The sequence below is a fragment of the Cupressus sempervirens genome, chromosome 2 (assembly GCF_028749045.1).
Source record: "Cupressus sempervirens isolate cs-2001-9-10 chromosome 2, ASM2874904v1, whole genome shotgun sequence".
Lineage (NCBI taxonomy): Eukaryota > Viridiplantae > Streptophyta > Pinopsida > Cupressales > Cupressaceae > Cupressus > Cupressus sempervirens.
In genome coordinates, this window is record NC_143119.1 from 656,218,318 (window position 1) to 656,244,314 (window position 25,997).

The following is a 25,997-nucleotide window of genomic DNA, read 5'->3' on the forward strand; positions in this document are numbered from 1 at the left end:
AAAAGTTCCTTGAATTTGCCTTTAGGATTTTCCAATTAAATATAATAGGACCATATTAAGATAATTAATTATTTTGCAATCACACAACATTGTTGGCTCACCATCTTTACAACTTCTCACATGTGTGACTCTAGGACTTGCACACTCATTGACATTATCATTAGACTATCCTTTGTTATTGTATAGTTTGCATATCCTGATTCTATCTCTACTAGGAGATACAATCCAATCATCAAAAATTCCTTATTACATGCTCTATTTCTATACTACTCTCTATAAATCAAATGTATCTTTTGTATGTCTTCGACTTACTTCATGAACACTTAACCTCAACATCTTGACATAATATAGAACATGTCCTTAACTACACTTTACCTAAGCATCAAACCTATATCTATACAACCATGATCTTTATCTTCTACTCTACCAATCTTCATAGAAACCATACTATGTTTTCATTAATAATAAAAAAGTCATGAATGCAACATGTCAATCATGCTCATTGCTCTCCAATGCTTAGAATACTCCCCAAAGGAATACCATCAAAATTCATGCTAATAAATCTACACTCAGGGGAAGACCCAAATTAACCCTTCACTCGAAGGCCACTGCTTCCCTTCCCAAGGTGAATAATTTCCTTCCATACCCATGAACATAATGCTTTCAAAAATCAAAATGGAAAAGAAACAATATAAATCAAGAATACCTAGTAACAAAACACATGAATAATTTTACAATACACATATGTATTCACAAAATGAGAAAAACCATAAACATGAGATTTCTTCCATGGAAAAATCTACCAACCCTAATCTATGGAAAATGGACAACTTGAAAAGAGCCCTTGATTCAGGAGCATCCAGAGGTGTAAGGGCAATCCTGTGTCAACCAAAAATAATGTACTTAGACTTAGTTTCTATTTCATGTGTTCTCATTTTTGGATACCCATTTGGGTCAAATAAAGGTTCCAACTCTCATAGTTCCACTATTAGTTTTCTAGGATAGAGTATTTAAATACCTTGGGATATGTGTAAATGCCAAAAAAAATAGGAGTATGTGATTGAGCCATCATTTTGGTGAACTATAAGGTATAAATTGGTCAAATGAATGTAATTTTAATTTATAGCATTCCAAAAAAAAAGAACCAGGTCAAAAGGCCCCACGGTTTGAAAGTTATTGCAATTTTTCAATTTTTGGAGACCTCCTAAGAATGCTTCAAAGGCAGGTTAGGGGCATTAAATGACATCAAATAGGGCCAAAAAATGGGGGACAAGCAAAGCTGGTCTATAGGGCTATAGAGCGCTTTGAGAGCTTTTCGAAAATGTAAACGGTTCATCAATCGGAGCTATAGTTCAAAAGTTATGCCTCCCGAAAGTTTGGTTACCATTTTTGGATTCTTCTAGATTTGCACCAACTTCTAATGCAGCTTTTGGAGCCTTCTACTTGGTCGGTGGATGCCTACTAGACTTTCTAGAATGTATTCCTAATCCTTAACCCTTCGGGGTCTATTTAAGGACATTTTTGGCATTGTAAAAGGCAGTTCGGAGTGGAGTTTGAGAGGAGGTACTGAAAGGAGAAATTATCTCTAGATTTATGCTATTGTAAGCCCATAGGGCATGTTTTGAAGTCTATTTTCTCTGTACTGAATGTATTAGTTTATGTACAAAGTTAATAAAATTTCCCTTTCCTGTTGTGTCCAATTTGTGTTTGGGTCGTGTCCCCATCAGCCCTTTATCTCTTCTTGCTTCACAATCTCCAAGAAAAATAGAGCTCTAAAATTAGAGAGCACATGAACTACCACTCTATTTTAAAATTCAACTGTAATAGGCATCTAAACTCCTACTTTGTCTTCAATCATGAATAAGTGAAGCCACTTTTACGCTATGCAAGTTTCCCCACTTGAATGAAACTCCAACTAAGTGAAGATAAGGTGGGAAGTTGATTAAGACTTCTTTAATTTTCACAACTCTTGGTAAATGTGATTTTAAAATGGTTAGGAAAGTGTTTTAAACATAAGTAAAGTCAAAATTATATCCCTAACATAAAGTACTAACATGTAAGTAAGTTAATTTCTCTAAAATAACACTCTAAGACTCTTATAGACCCCTCCTAAGTTAGCCTAATTAACTTGGAGTTCTAATTTCATTTAATTGATTCCTTATCATGCCAACATAATGTAACAGGATTAAACTTAGGCATTTCTAATTTTTTTAATACTATGATTAGGTGTCTTTTTCCAATATCTCATTTTGACTTACCACTAATACACATAACATCACAAGTGTCAAATCATGCTATAAAATATAATTTACATTATGAGTGGAAAGTCAATTTTAACATAACAAATCTAATCCAAAACACTCATTCACATTATGTTTGCAAAGTAAAACACTAAAAAATGAGGTTAAGATCTCTTCATTAGATCTAACCTTGGCATTGTGAATTGATACAAAGGCATAGTCTTGGTTCTCCATCTTTACCATGGTTATTTCCTGCACACTCAAACTGCATATTAGTAGTCCAAGATATAAATCATGTAAATGTATACATCTTAAATCAATTCTATAATCAAAACTAAATCAAAACATAAACTATTTCTTAATTGATTTTCAAATAACATTTTTCCATTTCTAAACCAATGTGCATATATAATGCTTGCATAATCAAACCAAACATGATATAACCATTTACACCATTTTAAAATTTCCAAATATAATCCATCTAATGTTAGCACTCAAACATGATTCCATACTCATAAATAAAATAAGAAATTAGGTACATGCATATAAATAATCATCAACCATCATAAATAAGTCCTAATCATCATGAAATAAATAATTAGATACTATCAAATAGTATAAATAACTATCCCAAAAAGGTTTAAAGAATAACAATACCTCAAAATTCAAAATATTCAAAATAAAAATAGCCAACTATGCTATGATGCATTAGGGTGAGGCCTCACACAAATATTTTTCTAAGATTGTGAAACCTACTAAAATGATGGGCAAAGAATATGTGTTGGCAAAGTAAAATAAAATTTCATTTCCAAGGTAGATTTTTCTACTTCAGCAAAGTTGGCAATTGTACATACAAATTTGAGTTGTCCTACAAGAAAAAGATATTTTTGTGGTGAGAAATATTTGATATTTCTTTTTGATGATTTCACTAGAATTATGTGGGTTGTTTTTCAAAGGGATAAATCTAAAGCTTTTGAGAAATTCAAGGTATTCAAGAGTAGATTTGAGAATGAATATAGTTTGAAGATTAAATGCTTAAGATCTAGTAGAGGAGGAGAATTTATTTCAAATGAGTTAAAAAAAAATTGTGAGAATAATTCTATAAAGAGATAACTTTTAGCCCCTAAAACACTGCAAAAAAATGAGACATCAAAAAGAAGGACCAAATTAGTGACATAAGTAGCTAAAGAAATGATGTTTGAGAATAATGTGGCATGTATATTTTTTTAGAGAATCAATTAACACAATAGTATACACCATAAACAAAGTACAAATTAGATAATGTACTTGTAAGACACCCTTTAAACTTTTCTTTGGACATACACCTTTTTTGAAATATTTTAGAATCTTTGGAAGTAATTGTTATATTAAGACAGATAGTGGTATTGGAAATTTTGGCTTTAAAAGTGATGAAGTAATGTTTCTTATCTATTCATTGAAATTAAAAGCATGTAGATGTTTTAATGAGAGATTGAAGACTATTGTTGAAAGTTTCAATGTGAGAGTTGATGAAAACTTTAGGATTCAAGAAAGGGTACTTACTAATAATTTTGATGAAGATACTAATCTAAGAACTAACTTTAAGAATGTTGACTAGGGATTATTTTATGAAACTAACACAACTTTTCAATGTAAATTATAAGGAGAGATGCAAAGAGGAGAACCTAGACCTGATTCTAGAACAAAAATCAAAGTTGAACAAGTGACATGTAAAAGAAATGTATCAAAGAATCACCTTTTTGAATAGATCATTGGAAGTGTGAACAAAGGATTTATGACAAGAAACAAGGTTAGTGAAGAATTATGTTTGATTTCTCAAGTTTAACTTAAAAATGTTGATGCAGCTTGTAAAGATGATTATTGGATTAAAGCTATGAAAGAAGAGTTGAAGAATATTGAAAAGAATAAGACATGGGAATTAGTTGCTAGACCTAGAGATAAGAATATAATTGAAACTAAATGGGCATTTAGAAACAAGATGAATGAACAAGGTGAAGTTTTGAGAAAAAAAGAAAGATTGGTTTGTAAAGGATATTTATAGCAAGAGGAAATTGATTTTGAAGAAAATTTTGCACCTATTCCTAGGCTAGAAGTAGTGAGGATGCTTTTGGAATATGAAGCTAACAAGAACTTTAAAGTTTATCAAATGGATGTCAAATCACCTTTTTTGAATAGAGAACTTGAAGAAGAGGTATAAATTGTACAACCTAGTAGATTCTCTTTAACAAATAAAGAGGATATGATTTTTAGATTGAAGAAGGCATTATATGAAATGAAACAAGCACCTAGAGCTCGATATGAAAGATTGGACAAACACTTGATGAATTTGGAATTTTTAAAGGTAATGCTAATAGTAATTTGTAATTGATAAATAATGATGATGGTATGCTAATTTTATTATTATTTATGGATGACATTATTTTTGGAGGTAAAGATTAAGCTAGTAAGATATTTTCAAAATAAATGAAGAAAAAACTTGAGATAAGCATGATTGGAGAGATGTAATACTTTTTGATATTACTTACTATAAAAAATAAAGATGGAATTTTCCTATCACAAAGTATCTTAGAGGTTTATTGAAGAAATTTAGAGTGGAAACCATAAACATGTTAGAAAAACTATGGTAATTAGTTGTAAGTTATTTATCAAAGATGAATTCCCTTGTATTAAAAAAAAGTATATATTTATGATTGGTGTACTATAGTATTTGACACATGCAAGACTTGATATAGAAAATGAAGTTAGAATTGCAATATTTTAGGCATATCCTAAAGAGATGCACCTTGAAGCAATAAAATGATTTGTTAGATACTTGAAAGTGTTAGCAAGAATTTTGATGGTATTACTTTGGATAAGTAGCCTATGAATTGTTATAACACTTGGGGAGATTGTTAGCATTATTGACATGTTGCATTCATGACTGTATTTTTTATTGATGTCAACATAGTATTGTTTTTGTAAAGACTAGTAGAGTAGAAAACAAAGAATGAGGTTATATAGACTATGTATTGATGATAAGGTCAAGCATAGTTGAGGATAATTTCTCCAGTATGTCCTAACAACATGGACAAGTGTGTATGCAAAAGGTTATTTGTGATTTACAAAAGATAGTGTACAAATAGAGTACCTCAAAAGTGGTTTCTAATATTTATATTGTATCTCTTAATAGGGATAAAATCATGATGAATGAGGTTAGATAGTGATAGTAGATAGCCTAATGATGACATTAGCAAGTGTGCAAGGTTTAAGGTCACACATGTGAGAATTTGTACTTACTGTGAGCTGACTGTGTTTTGAAATTGTGAAAAGATATAATAAATTGTAATATCCTAATGAGATCCTATTATAATTAATTATGAAAGCCTCAATACTAACTTGGTGAATTATCTTGAAGATGTCGTATAATCAAAATTCATTTTTCTTATGATGGAGTGTGGATGTGTGTAGAAGTTGTCTATTGAGATAGTGAAATGTGAAGTTGGTAAATTTATGTTACCAATCAAAGGGATTAGTTTGATGTGAGTTTGAAGATTTTTTATTGATATCTAAGAAGGTATTTCATGTGGTATTGGTATAGTAAGAGGACATAGAAAGAGTTTTAGTTATGGAGTTCAACTCTATTTCTATTATTCTAAAAGGAATAATACATAGGCTAGTTGGATAGTGAGTTTGTTGGTATTTCACCTAAAGCTATTCGGCCAGTGGGTCCATCTTCCTTCAAAAAATCCTTACAAGGTTGGTATATCCTAAAAGGGATTCAAAGTCTCCTAATAGGGACTGATATGTAGTGAATGTATTTCATTGGCTCCTAAAAGAGTCAATCCTCTTACAAGGAGCTTTAACATTAGTACCTCATTTTGTGGGTACCATGCCCTCAAGGGTTTTCCCTAGCTAACATATCTAGTGTTATTATATATGTGTATCTTCTTATGGTTTATGATTATATTGTTCACATATGTAATGTTTGATAACATTGGCAAAAGTTGTATTGATGTAATAACTAATTCACCCTCTCTCCTCTCAATTATCTTGGTGGAATTTAATTTCTAACAATTGGTATTAGAGCCTTGGCTCCTTGAATAAAAATCTTAACAACTTAAGGAGATAAATGGCAGGGTAGTTTAGAAAAGAAAGTCCTAGGCTTGATGGATTTAACTATAATAGTTGGAAAGAGAAGATTAAGACACATCTTCTATGGATGGGTCCAAGATATTGGTTAATGAAAAAGAATGAGAAATATATTATGGAAGAAATAAAACTTTAAGAGTGTCGTGAAGTTGAAAGAGATATATTTATGTGCCATATGCTTTCTAGAGAAGCATTATTTTTAGCTCTTCCAAAGAATGGATATTGTTAGGTAAAATCCTTAGAGGATACATCTCAAATTTTGGATAGATTTGGAATCTACTTTTGAAGGTGATAAGCATGCTAAAATAACCAGATTACAAAATTATATATATTTGTTTCAAGATGCTTAGATTATGGAGCATGAATATGTAACAAGTTAAATTGGAAGAATATCATAAATTATTGCAAGAATTAAATCTTGTAATGGATCTAAAGATGAAGATGAGATTATATGGAAGATCTTGAAATCCTTGACACCACCATTCAAGAAAATGACACAGATGATTGAGAAAGTGATACCTTGTACTAAGAAGTTTACCAAAGAGACTCTTTTTGGAATATTAGATGTAAAAAAATTGAGCTTGAAGTAGGTTGGAGATTTTCCTAGAGCGGAAATCACTTTTAGTACATTAAGTATTTTCCCTTCCTTGTTAAGAACTTCAAGCACCAGTGGAGATTATGCTCGTAGCAACAAATCTAGATTTGAAGAAGACAAAAGTATTGAAGAATGAATTTATATTCTTGTAAGCAAAGAACTAGATAGTAAGAGAATCTTTAAATGTTAGACTTGTAAAAAAAATGGTCATTATGCTTCTAAGTGTCCTAAAAGAGAGAAAAAAATATAAAAATAATTTCAAGTTTAGAATGCCTATAGATTGCTTAAATGAAAATGAAGATGAGTTAGGATTTGTAGCTATAAAAGAAGAAAATCTTGAAATAGAAGTTAGAGAAGAGAAAGGCATAGTTTCATATGTTGAAAAGAAATATAATTGGATCATAGATAGTGGTTGTACACATTATATGACTTGTGACATAAATAAGTTTTTAAAGCTCAATAGTCATGATAGAGGGATTGTTAGAGTTGGTAACAATGCAGCTTGTTATATCAAGGGAATATAATGTATTGCTCTTGATGGAAAAACTAGAATAGATGATGCTTACTTTTTTGACAGATTAAAGCATAACCTATTTTGTGTTAGATAGTTGGTTAATAGGGGATATCAATTAGAATTCATAGAGAAGACATGCATTATTAAGGATAATGAAATTTACTAGAATAATGAAATTAGGGACTAGTCATACAAATCTGAGTGCTCCTACTAGGAAAAGATGATTTTACAATACAAGGTACTTCATAATTTTTGTTGATGACTTTACTAGGATGATATGGCTAGCATTCCTTTAAAAAAAAATGAAGAATTTGAGAAGTTTAAGTTGTTTAAGAATATAGTTGAGAATGATTCTAGATTGAATATTAAATCTATAAGATCAAATAGACAAGGAGATTTTACGTCGAATGAATTTAACACATTTTGTGAAGTGAATGGCATTTAGAGATAGCTATTAGCTCCTAGGAATTTTGAGAAAAATGGTGTTGCTAAGATAAGAAATAGGTCTATAACAGAGGCACCGAGAGCTATAATGTTTGAGAATGATGTACCAAAGACATTTTGGAGAGAAATAATCAATAAAATATTATATACAATGAACAAAGTGTAGATCAAAAAAGGTATGAACAAGACACCTAATGAGCTATAGTTTGGACATGCACCATCACTAAAATATTTCAAAATATTTGGAAGTAAATGTTATATCAAGAGGGATGATGACATTGGTAAGTTTGATGTAAGAAGAAATGAAAGTATGTTCCTAAGTTATTCATTAAAAAATAAAAGAATATAGATGTTTTAGTTAGAGAACTAAGACTATTGTTGAGTGTACAACCGTGAAAGTGGATGAAAATTTTAGAGTTAAAGGGAAAATGTCGGATTATATTTTGATGATGAAGAAGCTAATCCTAAGCATGTCATAGAAAAGGTTGAAACTTTATTTGAGACAAATAATGATTTTTAGAGTGATATTGAAGTTTTGGAATAGAGAGAAGAACAAAGATAGGAAATTAGAGAAGAAGAAATAATTGAGTCAATGATACCTACACCTAACATGAATTTGACAAAGAATCATCCTACTAATAAAATTATTAGAAGCAAATAAAAAGAAGTTTTGACAAGAAATAGGGTACATGAATAATTATCTTTTATTTCTCAAGTTGATCCAAAGAGGCAAATGAAGCATGCAAGAATGATCATTGGAAGCTAGCAATGAAGGAAGAACTAGACTATACTATGAAGAATGATACATGGGAATTGGTTCCTAGACCTAAAGATAAGAATGTTATAGGAACTAGGTGGGTTTTTAGAAACAAGATGAATTAAAAAGATGAGGTTGTGAGGAAATAATAAATATTGGTGTGTAAAGGATATTCACAACAAGAAGGTATAGACTATGATGAAATATTTTCCCCTATTGCCAAAATTGAAGCAGTGAGAATGTTCTTGAAAATTATGTAGCAAGTAAGAAGTTCAAAGTGTATCAGATGGATGTGAAGTCAAAATACCTAAATGGAAAAATTGAAGAAGAATATACATTAAGCATCTTGAAGGATTTCCTTTGACAAAAAAATGAGACATGGTATGCAAGTTGAAGAAAAAATTGTATGAACTAAACAAGTATGTGAGTTTAAACAAGTATTTGGAAAAATTGGGATATGCTAAAGGTACTATAGATAGTAAGTTATATTTTAAATAAATTGAGAATGGATTTTTGGTTATTGTGAAATTTTTGGATGATATAATCTTTGGAGGTAATGATGAAGCAAGTGACAAATTTGGTAAATAAATAAAGAATGAATTTGAGATGAGTATGATTGGTTAGATGAAATATTTCTTAGGCCTACCAATTGTACAAAATGGTGATGGTATTTTCCTATCACATACTAAGTGTTTGGAAGACTTATTGAAGAAATTTTACTTGGAGATTTGTAAGCTTTTTGGTATACTTATGATAACTGGTCACAAGTTATCTAGAAAAGATGAGATACCTACAATCAAGAAGAAGTACAAATTCATGATTCAAAGTTTGAGATATCTGACTCAAACCAAACCAAATATAGAAAATGTAGTCAATATAGTAGAAATATTTTGAGAAAACCATAAGGAATCATGCTATGTAGTAGCAAAGAGAATATTCAGATATTTGAAGGGTACACCTAATTTTGTCTTGTGGTATGATAGATCAAATGGCTTTACTCCATGTGTATATTCTGATGTAGATTGGGTAGGTAATATGGATGCTAGAAAGAGTAAAAGTAGTGGAGAAGTTTTCCTTGGAGGAAGATTGGTTTCTTAGATGAGAAAGAAAAAAGATTGTATTTAACAAAGTATAGCAGAAGTAGAGCATATAGAAATAACAAACAATTATAATCAGATCATGTGGATGAAACAAATGTTGAAGGATTTTTGAATAGAGTTTTTAGAACATGTTATCATACATTGTGATAACACGAGTACAATAACTATGTCTAAGAATCCTATGTTACATTCTATGACTAGAAGCATATATGAATTAAGTATCATATTTTGAGAGAGAAACTTATAGAGAAATAAATTATATTAGAGTATGTTAATATGAAAGATCATATTACATATAATTTTATGAAGCCTATGCCTAAGGATACATTTGAGTATTTTAGATGTATGGTTGGGGTTATACCTCTACCTACTTCTAAGAAGATGAAGTAGAGAGCGCATGAGACTATTGGTATAGAGCACTATTATTTATCTGAACTAAATGTTTATGCTTTTTGTGTGGGGGATTATCTATGGTTGAGAAGAGTCACTAATGACTATTGGTAGCTAGTATGAAATAGTTTCTTTGAACACTTGAGGTGGTTGAAGGCGTTGAGTAGTTGATTAACATAATGATGGCTTTGTTATTGATATCAATAGGGGAGATATTTTATGAAAAACATCCTCTGGTAGTATGTGGGAGATGTATATGAGAGAGAGAATGTATGGGGGAGAGTTTTTCATGAGATATTGATGTTGATGGGGGAAACATATCACTAGGGGAGAAGCGTGAATAATTGATATCATCCATGTAAGAATGAGGAATCATAGACGGAGAGTTACTCCCATGATTTTAACATTTGATTGATGAAGATAATTTGAAAAGATGATAATAGTAGTAATAGCAATAGTGTTGGATTTGGTATTCTCTTAACTTAGATGTTTTTCATCTATATTTCTATCAATACCAAAGGGGGGGAATTTTTATCATGAATTTTGGTGGTATTCCTTTGGGGGAGTGTCCTAAGTATTGCTAGTACACTTGGGGATATTGTTAGCATGATCGGCATATTGGATTCATGAATGTGTTTGTCAATAATGCCAAGATAGTATTATTTCTATAAAGACTAGCATAATAGTAGACACAAAATGAGGTTGTATTGACTATGTATTGATGATGAGGTCAAGCACAATTGAGGATATGTTCCACAATATTTCTTGATGACATGGATAAGTGCACATGCAAAAATTTGAAGACATAAAAATGTTATTTGTAATTTATAGAAGACAGTGTGGAGACAGAGTACCTAAGAAGTGGTTTATGAAATTTGGATTATATCTCTTAATGGGAATAGAATCATGATGAGTGAAGTTAGATAGTGATATTAGATAATCTAATGATGAAATAATTAAGTGTACAAGGTTTGAGGTTTCACTTGTAAGAGTTTGTATTTAATATTAGTCAACAATGTTTTGTAATTGTAAAAAGATATAATTAATTGGAAAAGCCTCAAGGTTGAATCAGTCAATTATTTTAAGGATATAGTATTAAGGAAAGTGCATGTGTGTGGGATTTTTGTATTAAGAAAGTGATATGTGAAGTTGGTAAATACATGTAAGTCATCAAAGGGATCAGGGTGATGTGACTTTAAAGATCTAATATTGAGATCTGAGAAGGTAGTCGGTGCAATATTGGCATAATAAGAGGAGAGAGAAAGAGTTAAAGTTGTAAATTTCAATTTAATTTCTATTATTTTGAAAGGATTAATATAGAGGGCAATTGAGTAATTATTTTGGTGGTCTTTCCCCTCAAGATGTTTGGATAGTGGGTCCATCTTCTTTTTGCAACTCCTAACATGGTTGGCATAGCTCCTAATAGGGTTAGAATCTCATAATAGGGACTAATATGTAATAAATGTATTTTATTTGATCCTAATAGAGTCCATCATCTTACTAGGAACTATCATATTAGTACATTATTTTGTGGGTATCATCTATGTTGGGGTTTTCCCTCAGATAATGTGTTTTCCTGTTTAACATATTTGGTGTTATTGTATATGTATATCTTCTTATGGTTGTTGATTATATTGTTCACATGTTTAACATTTAATAAGGTTGAATAAATTTGTATGGATCTAATAACTAATCCACCACCCCCCCCCCCCCTCAATTATCTTGGTGGACTTTACTTTCTAATAGAAAGGAACACCTGCTTATAGATTATGCTATGATTGTCACATGATTTCACATTATGTGCATACATTGATGGTGATTGGGAAAAATGTATAAAAATAATATGGAGAACTTGTGGTAGATCATTCTTCTTCAGAAGAAGATATATTTCTTGGCTAAGTAAGAAAAATGATTGCATTTCATAGAGTACAATGGAAGAAAAGTATGTAGCAACAAAAAATTATTCTAAGAAAATTATTTATGTGAAAAATATGTTTAAAGAGATTAAAATTAACTTTTTTGAACCTATTATCATACATTATGATCATAAAACTATGGTGAGTATGTTAAATAATTTATTTTTTCATTCAAAGACAAAGAATATATTCATTAAGTATCACTTTTTGAGAGAGAAAGTTGCAGAAACAAGAAATCAAAATGGAATATGTTAGCACAAAGGAGTAGATATCAAACATATTTACAAAACATTTGGCTAAGGACTAATTTGAATACTTGATAGGTAGTCTTTTGGTTATGACCCAACCTAATTTAGATTAGTTAATGTAGAAGTTGCATCAATCCAGTTAGTAGCAGAGCACTATTTCTTTTTCTAGACTCAATGCTTGATGCCTCTCCTATGGGGAAGTGTTTGTGTTTGAACTAAATCATTAAAGAATCTTGGTATTAGTATTTTATAGTATCATTGTACACTTGAGCTTGAACATATTTTTTTTAAATGATTGAACTTAGAGAATCAACATAATAATAACTTTTTTATTGATGTCAATGAGGGAGATATGTATACATAAAAACCATTATTGTGATATACTACTTATAGGGGAGAATAATACATGTAAAAATATCAATTAATGTTAATGGGGAGAGAGCATTATATATGGGGGAAATTTACACCTACCTTGTGCATGATGGTCAATATATGCTTTTTATTTGAACATGAAAAACTTTTTACAACTTATCTAAGACTCGGATGTATGTTTACATTCATGGGCACCAAGAATGGGCAAGTAAAGATAGGTGAGGAAGAAATATATTTGGTATTCATAATACTTAGATGTTTTTCATCTATATTTCCATCAAATCCAAAGAGGGAGATTTTTAGCATGAATTTTGATGATATTTTTTGTAAGGTAGTATCATAGAAATTTTGGAGACATGATTCAAAGCTTATGTGTTACATTCATGAGAGTCTTTGTCATTGATGTCAACATATACTTTATTCTATGAATATTATTAGAGTTATAGTGGAGGAATTATTTGGCACAATAAACAACAAAATATTTGGGCTATGTATGCTCATGAATAGTTAAAATAATGTCTAAGGATTCTATAGCTATGTTTGTGTAAGAAAAGATGAAGACATGACAGAGCTATGTGATGTTTTCTTAAGGTTTCTTTTAGAGAGATTTTCTAGAAAATGGTTGTTGGTAAATTGATTATATCTTCTATTGGTGTTTATAAAGCTACCAAACAACAAAATGAAAATACTCACATAACCTAAGGATGAGCCAATTTGTATCAATAATTACATGTGCAAACCATTTGGACCTAACTTCAACAAAACCAAGGATGGTTTTCTACTCTTCAGTATCTACAAAACTAGGGTGGTTATACCTAGGGATGATTCAAATTGAATTCTATTATATGAGAATTATATTAGTTTCATTCTGATTCTCATCCTCTATCTTTAGAGACATACATGATTTTGACATTTTAGGTAAAATACATTCCATATAGCAGATTTGGTCACAATTCTTCTATAGGTTTGCAAGTATCTCCAACAATAGTGGCTAAGGCTAAGACATTCCATGCAAACAAGTGTTGACCACCTTTCAAAACATTCAAGAAAAGTAAAATAAACTTGATTGTGATTTTAAATTTTGATGCTTATTCGTGATCTACCTATCTGTAGACTAAATTAATTTGATCAATGCCTATTCCACTGGGATTCAAAGTCTACTCCAACTTTTAGATCTAATTTGTTTCCTTTACAACAAATATTAAAAACAATTCTTACTGGAATTCATTCTTACAAGCATCCTTTCTATTACCACAACAATCCCATCAAATTCATCAAAGCTTTTACTTGATTCATTGAATTAATAGGAGTAATGAATTGACATAAAACCTAAATGAATTGTATTCATTTGAACAAGCTTTACTCATACAATCTCAGAAACTAGGTAACAACGAAGGAGACAAAATTCAACAAGAACTAATATGGTGACAACTCAAATTTGTCTTAATTTTCCTTGAAAATTGTATACAATTGTGGTAAACTCAGAGTGACTCTAGAAAGAAATGCAAAGATCACTCAACATTAATGTATTTTCAAAAAAAATTGTAGAGAAGATACATCATAAATTTTGCTCCAAGACTGGACTGAAAACATCCTAAGTATGAAACTAAAAATGCATTAGAAATTGGACCCTTCTCTAGCCCTAGAATCTCACTTATATAATCTAAGATGTAACAAGATTCAAGCATAGAGAACTGATAGGTGTTCCTTTACAAAAAAATATTTATATTTTGCTTCCACAAAAAGAAAAAATTGTGTAACAGAAAAACTGATACATCATTACAATCTTTTGGTAGGCCCTTTTTCTATTACATCTCTTGGAACAAATAAAATCTATGATTTCATTCTCTTATTATTCTAAATTTTCAAACTAAGTGGCTATTAGGCTTGAAAGTGATGTATCTTCTTCAGTTAGCTACAAGCTTACTTCAACTTGGGGATTCTCCTTGTCTTCATCATTAACTATTAAGGTAACAATTGAATTTATATCTTCTTCTACCTTGTCACCTTCTACCATTTTTTCTATAGACAAAAATTGTTCCTTCCACTCATTATAAATAGTGTCATTAGGCCAGTCACAATTTAAAATCTCCCTTTGTATAGTTACTAGAGAATTTCCAATTGCTTCTATTTCAACAAAATCTTTTCTGATGGCACTATAGAATTACTACACTTTAAGCAACTCCTCATTGGCCCATAATAAATGTCCAATTTCATTTATGACATTTTTCATTCTTTGACAAAATATTTTGTCCAATTCCCTTTTCCAATCTTCCTTTTCTTTTCTTTTATCAACAATTTTTAGAGCACTAGGAAATAAATCAAACTTTTTAACTATGTATTTTGAGAAATAAATTGTCACTCTTTTCTAAAATGAATCCTGTTTGTCATGAAAATTCTCCAACTTATCTAACAAATTAAAAATCTTCTCTATCTGATGACATGATAGCTAGATGGTGAATACATACATGATAGTGATATCATTGTTTCTTTCAATCCACTTCTGTACAATGGGTTTTATTCTATCCTCATTTCCCTTTAATTCATGTTTGATTGCTACAATCCTTGCCAATTGGTCAAAAAATGTTGGCCATTCAATTCTATCCACCAAATACATTATTCCCTACCTTATTTTTTCTTCATATTGAATGTTCAACTCCACATGCAATGCATACAATTTATTCTTTTCTTCTTCAAAATCCTCTACAGTGTAGAATTGAGGCATCTCTAGGGTGTCTAGTATCTCAATAATGGAAGCTGATTTAAATGGTTCAATAGGTGGCCAAGGGTATAAAATTCTAAGCCTACTAGATTCTCCCACCTTTCTTTTCCCAAGTTTCTTTTCCATTGGAGATACCCGGTTTTACAATGATTGTATTTGCTTGCCCCTTTCCTCATATGCCATCAAAACCTCTTCAAATCTAGCATTAAGTTCTAGAAACTTATCCTCTTCCTATCCAAACACCACATTGCTGAATTTCATCATTTTTGATGCCATTCCAAAGATTTTTTTACTACCAACCTCACTAGCCCTAAATACTATAAGTTCACTAGTATGCTCTACACTAGGGATTTCCTACATTCTCATTTTGTCTCTCTTCTTAATTGACTAGATCACTAGGGCTTGGTGGTCATCACTAAATTTAACCCCCCTATGGGCCTACAATATTTCTTCCTCTATTTTTTATTTTGCATCTTTCTCTTTTCTAATTGAATAAAAAATCATAGCATTAGCTATGTCCCATTCTGGCAAAATTAGGACCCTTAACTCTTTGACTAATTACCTCCTAGCCTCAGGTGTAAACTAGGAAAAGTCACTTTAAAAATTGGCTTTTACCTCTTCTTGAATATAAGAGTCCAGTTTTCTAGGTTGCTCTATTTCTATTTTCTCACATGTTTTCTCAAAATTTCCTATGTTCTTCCTCCACAAAATTTGTGCAAAAGCCCTAGATTTAACAAAATTTTGATCATTAATAAACTTCTCAAAAGCTTGAGCAATAATTGGGTCTATCTCCTTACCTTACTAATCAGCAATTGTAAGGTCCAAGGAGGGTGCAGGAGGCTCTTGAGGTTCTCCACTTTTTAGATCTATAGTTGTAAAAATGACATCCCCTTCTCCACCAATCTATCTAAGTTGCTCCCTTAAGGATGCTTCATCACACCATCACATATCTTGCCCTCTTTTGCAAAGTATATTGACCAGGAGCTACTATGTTTCTATTGTTTATTCTTCTTTGTACCTCTACAATCCTATCTAGATAGGTTTTGGCATATATAGCCTTTTTCTCATTTATTGTTTGTATTATTGCAGAAATATTGTTCATCAACACATGCATTTTGGCTCCCCAATATTTTTTATCCTTTAAAGGATCATAGGCAGAGTCAAAAGCTTTGATGAATTCCAACACTTTCCTAAACACTATGCATTTTTCTTTCCTAACTTCCTGCTCTTGTAAAGAGAAAGTATTCCTAAAAACATCCTTAGGGAAATACACCTACAATGTCATGTGGGTTTCTTTTGTCCTTTCTCTTAAAAGATCATAAAAACCTTCTAGATCAATAAATCTTGCAAGGGACTCTACCATGTTGTACCTATCCAAAAATAAACTAAGATGTTTCCATCCCTTTTTCACAAAAACAAAATAATGTTCTATAGTAACAACCAGGAAGAAAGTACCTTTCTTAAGAAAATATCTTTCATCAATAGTCCCAATTTTGCATAACAATTCTAATATCGCTATCTTCAAAGGCACATGGAAAGGTAGCACATGAGGCTTCCCTAGGAAGCCATATACTCTCATCACTATAGAAACATTTTATGGGATTATATCCCCCTAGTTATGACTAACCAAAAGGCCCTTTGCATGGTCTTTGGGTTTGACCAATTCTAATAGTGATTGTGGAATCCTAGGGCCATCTCTTCTTAAAATCAGTCTATGCCTGGATGCAAAATATCTATCAAATCTCACAAAAATGACATCTCTAGCCTCTTAAGTCATGTCAACACTCCATAACCGGACTAGATTTTTTCTCCATCCCTTGTTACTTCCAACTCCATACCCTTAGAGAAAAAAGTAACTCCCTTAAATAGACATATATGCATGAGAAATGAATACCAACAAAAGGGTTTGTTTACCTTTCCTTGTGATATCCCCACCAAACCATTATGAATTTCTTGTGCAAGAAAAGTGGAAAAATAAGGAATATTTCTCATTCCAAATTGCAATGTCTTAGCCATGATAATAATAATGGAACCTTTAATATGTTCCTCCTCATCCATCCCAAAAATACTACATAGGGTGAAGTATAATGCTTGAACCCTAGGATAGAAATGTTTTTTCATTAATGGTTCTGGTGTATGGGCTATAACCAAAGGAAATGTACCAATCTTAGCAAAATATTATTGTAGAGGCACTATCCTTAGGTATGTTCTCTATACATTATACCTTACCTAAAGGTCATCCATGTCAATGGTCTCATGCATAGCACAATTAGGGTTAAGATTGAAAACTTCCCTAATCAGTTTAGGAGAAACCTTAAAAAGATTGTCTCCAACATAATTCTTCACAAATCTAGTAATATGATTATACTTCTTAGCTAAATTAGTAAGTAGATCACTGTCAAAGAAAACCCTAGGTACCACTAGTTTTCCAATGTCAAATTCCCAAACATTGCTCAAAGGGGTGTCAAGGTTTCTCTCAGCAAGCCATTTTTAAAACAATTCTAGACCTCCTATAAGAACCTTCGCATCTCTTACCCAATTTTCTCTATCATAGAAATCTTCTACTACAACTACCCTAGGGTTCTTGGAATAAGCTCTCTCCCCTTAGTTATTTCATTTACAAACAATGGGAGTTGTTCAAGGAAATCATCACATACTACCCTCTTAAGGTAATCATTCTACCCAGAGAATTCCTTTTGTCAAGGAATTTTTAAAGATTTTAAACTTTCACAACACCAAATACTTGATTCTATCAGTTACAGACCTCTTACCTACTAAATTTGTGCTTCTTTTATGTAGAATTTCTGATGTAGTTTGCTAAATTACTTGGTAGAATTTTTGTGCCCTAGCTCTGGAAGTTATTTTGTGCTCTGATAACCTTTTATGCTTTGGTGGTTCAATAATGGTTAGATCATGAACTATATTAGGGCATTGAAATCACACAAATGAATTCTAAGCAGTATTAAATTCCATTAGCTATTATTTCCATGTTACTATCAAATTTGAACCTTATTCATTGATTTTAGCATATCAGATGGCTCTAATTCAAAAAGAAAAATTGTTTTATTGCTTTAAAAATCTAGTCATGTGTCAAACAGGTGCTTCCCTGCATTTCTTAAACTTCTCATATTTTGAAATTATAGGTAAGCATCGTTTGTTGATCTTCCTCTAGATCAATGGCCAAGAGAAATAAAACATTTTTATGGAAAATAGGTGAAAAAGTGTAATAGTGTAATACAATTGGCTTAATAAATATTCCAACCTGACACACATCATCCCACTTTGCAACATGATGATACCCAGTCAGGTGAATTGACCAATAGGAACTCTCCATGTGAATCAGTACCTTAGAACAAACCTCCATGCATGCAGGTACCATTATATCTTCTAAGAAAGTGGGTCCTTGACGTCACCTTTGCCATGCATCAAGTTGGCACTTCTCCACTTTTCTTAAACTTCTTGCAGGTTCTTAATGCAAGGAAGTGCCCTTTGTCAATCTGACCAAGATAAATGATGGGTCAAAATATTTATCTTCTATGGTCCCATCATCCAATTTGACCAATAAAATAATGCCTTTCAACCATTGTGCTCTAACAAGTCTAACCACCATATTAATTTTCAGAGTTTCCATGCCCATGACATCATCACTCCCAACTTGGCATACACGTCATATTTGACTAATGCATGCACTTGAATTCTTATAGACTTATAGCATGGCATGACATAGAAATCTCCTTAGAACCTAGTCCCACTATGCCATGTAGTGCAAGAGTGCATGCCTACATTATTTAAAAGTCGAGTGGTTTCTTATTGCGAGTAAGCACTGGCCAGTCATCTTTAAAAGATCTATAATTGTGAGGATTCAAAATTTTTTGATAGATAATGCCTTTTTGACTAGTCTAGCTAGTATTACACATTAGCAACCTTTTATAGCTTTGCACAACTGAGCACATACCCTGCACAATTGGTCACACCTTGCCACATGTTAGATTAGCACTTTCTCGCATTCTTTAAAATTCATGCAACTTCATATAAGAGGTAATCACCAACCATGGATCTTACGTAGATCAATGATTACAAAACCTTTCAAACTTACAACATTGAGTCAGTAGGAATGACCAATGAGACACTTCACTTTAATCCAACTCATCTAACAGTTCACCAAGATCACCTGCATGCAAATAGCCTATTGAAGGGAAACCTAGAAGGAAGAGGTGGAGCTTGGAAAAACCATAAATGGACTTTAGAGAGAACATATTCCAAAATAATGAAAATGTATTTACAATGAGAAAGCCCAAAAATAAAGGCCTCATGGATTGTTGTAGAACAAGCTAGAAAATGGTAGAAGATAAGGTTGACAACCAAGCACACTTTGACAAAAAGGTGGAACATGTTAGAAGGGAACACACTCCCATGTTGTCAATAACTCACCACTACATGCATTAAATACTAAATACTAAATATTAAATAAATGCATTAACTAAGTAAGCTTAAGTAATAGAATAATTAATTAATTATTTACTCTAACACCCCCCCTTAAGTGCAACTTAGGGGAGTGCCTTAAGCTCACAAAACTAAGATGAAAATGCAGAATGAGTCTCGACAATGAGACCATGTTAGGTACCCATGTACAATGCAAAGAGATGCAACCTTTGAAAATGGGGAAAGAGAGAAAACCATGTGGGAAAAACCCTCCCCCAAAAAGAGGTAAGAACCTAGTGAAGAACTGAAGAAGCCTCCAACTAGGGGAATGCCCCCTAAAATAGGAACAAAGAGAGATCATGAAGAGCATCATTGAAGTACGAAGAAGCTAGCAAGTCTACCATCAAAAATAAACTGATGATCTAAAGAACCTCCATGGAAGAAGAAGGCATGCACCGAGTGTGTCTATATGGTAGATGATCCATCTCACCGAAATGCATAGGCATCCAGCCACTAAAATTGCCTCATATATAGTATCAACCACTAAATACATAGCTCATGCTATCAAACCATTGAACCAAGGATTCATTATAACAACAACATAACCTCCCCTTAATTTAGATGGGGTGAGATGGCAGGCAATTGAGAAGGTGGGCCAAAATTCCTCTACAGACAAGACCAAGAATGACAAGAGAGGAAGAGATACTAACACCTATAAAGACATGGTCACATTGACACTGCATGGGGCTAATGTCATGAAAGGGACACTCACTTGACAAATGGAGAAGGCCTAAAATAGAAAATAACTATCTCCCTATGGTGCTTTATAAAAAAAGTACAAGTACAACTATCTCAAAAAACAATGTTCATGAACCTAAAATGCAAAAGTGGCACTTTATCTCAATGCATATACAAAAGAGTTTACAAATGATGTCTATAATGATCAGAAAAGGAAAAAAGCTAACACAAAGGATAGTACAACCTAAAAACAAAAGAAACCATGCCCAAAAAGTGATCCTTAGACCTAAAACACCCAAGATATCCACCATAGAGAAAAAATGCCAAAAACATGATAGAAGGAGCATAGGCCAAAATCTAAGAAAAAAGACCAAATTTCTAAAAAGATGACAAAACTAGATTTCTAAAAATATAACATTTTCAAAAAATTGACATGGGATGCAAAAGATATGCATACCAGAGTCAAAAATAGAACTTCATACTTCAATTGAAACAATTAGTAACAAAACTACACCAAAACTTAAAAATACCTACACCAATGTCTCCATCTCAGAACCAGCTTTTTGGCACTTCTTTCAGATCGAAAAAATACATTTGTATGCTCTAGTTATGGCCAAAAAACCACAAGTAGGTTCAAAATGACCCTAGAGAGGTGGAATGGGTGATGCAAGATGATGTCATGCTAATGTTAGCAAACAACTAGCTTAAAATTGATGGCTTGCTAGCTGTCACCACAAAAAAAGAGGCCATGTGGAATTCCATGTGGTAGGTCCACATGGCAGCCACGTGACAAAATTTGACATGGCAGCTATGCCACGCGTCACCCCCATGTAGTGCCAAGCGGCAAAAAATAGTTGTAGACTAGGCGTTGAGCTAGCACTAATGTAGAAAAGTAGAGCTAACTATGTTTGAGTGGGGTAGGAGTGGAAAAACTTGGACACAGTTAGCAGAAACACTGGTGGAGTGACAAAACTCAAGAAGGACCACCAGGAAGAGTGGCAGTGGAGGCCAGACCGAGGCTGAGCAAAGGAAGGGTGGATCCACTAGCATTGGAGGGGCACAGGCAGTGTGTTGGCTAGGCCACAGTGCTACCATGGTGGCTAGGCAGCCACACAACTAGCTGTGGCAACCCACAGGCTGAGCATCAATGGCATGGTGGCAACTAGACATTTTTTATATTTTTTTATTTTCCTCCTATAAAAAATTCATACGACCATACGGTTGCCTCCTCGGGGGCCTAAAATTTTTCCCCAAATGCCCTGTAGCCAAAAATGAAAATTTTTATATGAATCCTGACTGTAAACAGCCTTCTAGATCTAATGGCAACGTTTGTTTGGGCCTAATGTGATTCAAAAAAATGCTCTTCCCCTAGATTGAAGAAAAAATCACAAACAAACTAGGGTTTGTGTCTTCGAATTGTGGTTTCAAAAATCCTTCAATGAAGCAGTAGTAGGGAGGTTGTGATACCATGTAGGAGTTGATGAAATCCAACTCCATAGCTCACCAAGATCACCTACATGCAAATAAACTATCGAAGGGAAACCAAGAAGGAAGAGGTGGAGCTTGGAAAAAACCTATATGAAATTGAGAGAAAACATATTGCAAAATAATGAAAATGTATTTACAATGAGAATGTGTTGTTAAAATAAAATGAGAGAGCCTAAATATAAAGGCCTCATGGAAGCTTGTAGAACAAGCTGGAAAGTAGTAGAAGATAAGGTTGACAACCAAGCACACTTCCACAAAATTGTGAAACATGCTAGAAGGGAACAAACTCCCATGTTGTCAACAACTCATCACTACATGCATTAAATACTAATTATTAAATAAATGCATTATCCTAAGTAAGCTTAAGTAATAGAATAAATAATTAATAATTAATTAATTATTTACTCTAACAATTATTACCCTCTGAACAGGTAGGTCCATGATGTCACATTGGTGCTACTTGTCTTGTTGGCACTTGCCTGCATTGTTTAATTCTGGTGCATTTTCATATAGTAGGCAAGCATTGGCCTTTGATATAAACAAGATCAACACTACATAAAAATTGAACATAAAGTAATACCTTAATTAAAAGACCAACCAATGACATTGTAGGAAATTTAGAATGTGCATTAATAGTAATGAGAATCCTGCAAAAAGATTCTGACCAACTCTGACAAACCTGCATAAACTTTGTGGCACACTAAAGTTCCATCATTAGCAAGGACTATGTTGTGCAAAGGTTCTTGCCCGCTTTAGTTAAAAACATTGCATTTAAATATTGCAAGGAAGTGCTCTTCATCAATCTGATCAAGATCAATGATTGATAAAAAGGTACTACAGTTAATATTTTCAAAAAAAAATTAAAAAAATTTGCAATAACTACAATAAAAGACAAGGATATAAAAGGTTTAATAAAATTTATGAAGTCATCCTTGAATAAGTTAAACCTTAGGGTAAAAATGTCCCACCTAAAAATAGTTTGAAATAATATTTTCAAAGGTTTTCAAAAGCTAGGTTAAAACAAGATAAAACATTAGGATTTTTTGATGAATTTTACCCAAGGTCTTAACCTAATTTCAAAATTTTCAAGGCATGTAGTCAAGGTTTTTCACTGTCGAATGCACAAAATAGGAATAGTGAAAAGCTAGGCCAACATCTTCCAATAAAGATATAATCCAATTAAGTGAGCTTAGAGGAATGTCAGAGAAATGTTGAATACTCTATGATCTAGATGATAAAAATAGATGTTCATTCTATGAAGTTTGGCAAAGACTATTTGAAAGATTATTTACATGATCTAAATATCTTTGGGAAAGAGTATAATTGTAGTCTAACATGTAATGTAATATCTTAAATATTTCCTACATATTATTATAAATTGAGAAAGTCTCAAGGCTGACTCGATATTTTTTTAGGACTTGGTAGAAAGGAAAGATTATTCTCTTACTTATAATCATCAGTGAGGTCTTTTTTTGTTATGTAAACTTGTGAGTGAGATCCACTAAGGATGGCTATTGTATATGTGAAATTGAATGTGAATTAAACTAATTTAGAGTAGATTTTGATGTTGATTTTTGTACAATGATATTCAAAGGAACTATCTTGGCAAAGGAGTTGTTGGTCAGTTAATTCAAAAATCCTAGATATGCTTATCTAAAAGATTACCTAGTCGAGATTATTTCTTAGGCTATTTGGATAGTTAGCTCTTTTGTCCTCCTTTCAACTCCTAATAGGGTTGGAATCTTCTAACAAGGATTAAAAGTATCCTAATAGGAACTCATATGTATTGACAATATTTCATTTAATCCTAATAGGGTCTATCCTTTCACAAGGAACTTTTATATTAGTACATCATTTTGTGGGTATCATCACCTCTAGGATTTTCCCTTTGATCAAGAGTTCCCCTAGTTAACACTTTTGGTGTTATTGTGGATGGTTATCTTTCTATGGTTGTTGCATCTACTATTTACATGTTTAAGAAGTAATAAAGATACTGAGAGTTCTTTTAAGCATATAATTGATACACCCACCCACCCCCCCTCTGCCCCCCACTCTCAAATGTCTTGGCGGATGTTACTTTCTAACAAATAATATATCTCTTGGTTCAAATAGAAGAATATCTCTCCTATATCCTCACCATACATTGTTTCATTTTTAAGTATACCCTTTAAGAGTTTCCATTTGTATGAACAAAAAATTAAATGATTCCAAGATCCATAGTCTAAGTTAAAGAAACTAAACTTTTCTACATATAATTACCATTTGAATCTTTGTATATAAAATAAGTAACTATCCTTGTCTTAGGGCTCAAAACCCCTATGCAACTCTTAGACCCTTCCTTAATTTCCTAATACCCCAATCTTAAATCCATGAACTTCTCCATTTCACTTGGTGTAGACATAAGTCTTCAACCTTCATTTGTCTCTACAGTACTAGCATAGAGATAGTTACAATCAACTCTTATTGCTTCAAAGCATATACATTTCCTTGCATGGTCTTCCTACTAAGAAAAAATTAATATGCATGTAACCACATCTCTCTGCCAAACATGGGGTCTCCATGAATGTGAACTTAAAAGATATCATATCTTACTTGCTTACTATATACCTTAAACAAGAGTTTTTATAGTTATTGTTCAAATACTAATACCTCTTTTAAAAATTAACCAAATAAAATCCCACAAGTGCCAAAATTGAGTGAATTCAATTTCCTAATATGTGTAATAAATGAATATTAAAAATAAAAGCATCTTTCCTTATACACTAGAAATCACCGTACCCTACACTATAATTACATTAAAATGTTTGTTCTTGATGAAGAAAATAAAATAGTCACGTAGATTTAATGATCATATAATATTAGAGTTAAATTTTGAATTATTGAATCAGTTTTTGATTTAGTCTTATTTTATTTAATTTCCTTAAAAAAGTCCTTTTATTCCTTTCATTCATTAATTTCTTTTTCATCAAATATATAATATTTTCCAATCGCTCCTTTCAAACCTCCAAATTGGTGTTTTCTTAATTATAATGCATCTTAAATCCCTAGAGATCACAAGGAAGTTCTTGAATAATTCAATCCATTTTTTTATAAAGAGAGATGGGATTACTCTAAAGGGTATTAAATAGTTGTATGTGAATGTGGGTAAATAGGAGTATAAGCTTGAAACTCTTTGAGATTTATATGGAATACTTACCATAACATAGAGTGTGATTTTAATAAATACTAGGAGAAAGGTTGATTCACTCATAGAGAAAATGATAGGTTGTAGTCACACAATGTCTGCAACACATGGTGATATGGATCAAAATACTAGAGACATCATCATAAGAGAATTTAGATCAGGTTCTTCTAGAGTGAATATTACAACTAAAATTTTGGCCCAAGGTATTTATGTGAAACAAGTTTCTCTTCTTATCAATTATGACATACATACATAGCTAGAAAAATATCTCTACCATATCAATTGTAGAGGTCAATTTGGTAGGACATGTAAAGAAAAAATATTTGTACCCTACCATGATGAGAGAATGTACAAAATAAATGGGGCTCACAAAATTTCTTAATGGGTTTTTTTTCTGGGTCAAGGGTCATTTTCCACCTCTTAGAAAAGAGAATAAAATTAATGCAAAAAGGATGATGCCCTTCGGAGAGCATTAGTAAAGAGTTTATGAGGAAAACATAATGGAAAGTACGAAGATTTTGATGGAGCATTAAAGAGCCCTTTTTCTCTAAGTCCATCCTCTAAAGTTGTCAAAAACCAAACTAATTAATGATCCAACATTGGGTCTAGACCATATGAGCTTCTACATCAGTGCATTTTTTTGATTGAATGAAGATTTTTCCACAGTTAAATCAAGGAGAGAAGCAGCAAATCGCTACCCTTTTCAAACAAAATCAAAGTTAAATAAAGGAGTACTTGG

At 32.1% G+C, this 25,997-nt stretch overlaps 1 pseudogene; it reads left to right on the top strand.

The window, feature by feature from the left end:
- LOC149575081 (eukaryotic initiation factor 4A-6 pseudogene) overlaps positions 1–25,640 on the top strand; it is a 158,485-nt pseudogene extending 132,845 nt beyond the window's left edge.
- The last annotated feature ends 357 nt before the right edge of the window (positions 25,641–25,997 follow it).